Raw genomic sequence first — 1,593 nt, forward strand, 5'->3', positions numbered from 1 at the left:
TGGTTGCACTGCTTAACCAAACGCTTGTTCATAAAGCCAGGTCTTAACCATTCTCCAAAACGTCAGCAGCGAAGGTGCCTGTCTGTCTGCCGGTAGGGCATTCCATAGCCGAGGGGCCACCACTGAGAAGGCCCTGTCTCTCGTCCCCGCCAAGTGCGCCTGTGACGCAGGCGGGATCGAGAGCAGGGCCTCCCCAGACGATCTTATTACTATTTCCCACATTTACAGAGAAAGAGAGAGAGAGAATAACAACAACAATAATACTATGGGATATATATATTCAAGAGATAAATGTGGGAAATATCATTATATCCCACATTTATCTCATGAAATATATATATACACACACACACACACACATATAATAATAATAATAATAATAAGGAATATATATATATATACTGACAGGGAGCTCTGGCGTGTGCTGGTCCATGAGGTCACGAAGAGTTGGAGACGACTGAACGAATGAACAACAACATATAAATATAAGAGAGAAATGTGGGTAATAATAACAACAATGTATTGTCGAAGGCTTTCATGGCCGGAATCACTAGGTTCTTGTGGGTTTTTTCGGGCTATAGAGCCATGTTCTAGAGGCATTTCTCCTGACGTTTCGCCTGCATCTATTGCAAGCATCCTCAGAGGTAGTGAGGATGCTTGCCATAGATGCAGGCGAAACGTCAGGAGAAATGCTTCTAGAACATGGCTCTATAGCCCGAAAAAACCCACAAGAACCTAATAACAACAATATTTATTTATTTATTTATTTATTTATTTATTTACTGCATTTGTTGACCACCGTTCTCAGCCCTAGGGCGACTCATGGCGGTGTACAACATATAAAAACAGTTTACAATAAGGAAATATCACAACAATAATATCAACATAACAATCATTAATACAATTACACTAAATCATCCGCGCCGTCTCATCGTAGAATCATAAACCAATCTCGTTATCCATATTCCGTTCCAGTTATCATTGCCAATTGTTGTAGCACTTAGTCGAACGCCTTCTCAAATAACCATGTCTTTAGTCTTTTGCGGAATGTCATAAGGGAGAGTCTCTGTCTGATGTCTACAGGGAGGGCGTTCCACAGCCGGGGGGCCACCACTGAGAAGGCCCTATCCCTCGTCCCCGCCAGGCGTGCCTGTGAGGCAGGCGGGATCGAGAGAAGGGCCTCCCCAGACGATCTAATAATATTCCACAGTAATCTCATAAATATCTTCCCATATTAATGTGAGATATATTGATTATATATGTGTATATAATAGCATTATTACTATTTCCCACATTTAAAGAGAGAGAGAATAACAACAACAACAATAATATGGGATATATATATATATATATATATATATATATATATATTCAAGGGATAAATGTGGAATATCAACAATAATATCCCACATTTGTATCTGGGAAGGAAGCAAGTGCAATGTATTGTCGGAGGCTTTCATGGCCGGAATCACTGGGTTGTTGTAGGTTTTTTCGGGCTATATGGCCATGTTCTTGAGGCATTCTCTCCTGACGTTTCGCCTGCATCTATGGCAAGCATCCTCAGAGGTAGTGAAGTCTGTTGGAACTAGGGAA

Source organism: Anolis sagrei, chromosome 3 (assembly GCF_037176765.1).
Source record: "Anolis sagrei isolate rAnoSag1 chromosome 3, rAnoSag1.mat, whole genome shotgun sequence".
In the NCBI taxonomy this organism is placed as follows: Eukaryota; Metazoa; Chordata; class Lepidosauria; order Squamata; family Dactyloidae; genus Anolis; species Anolis sagrei.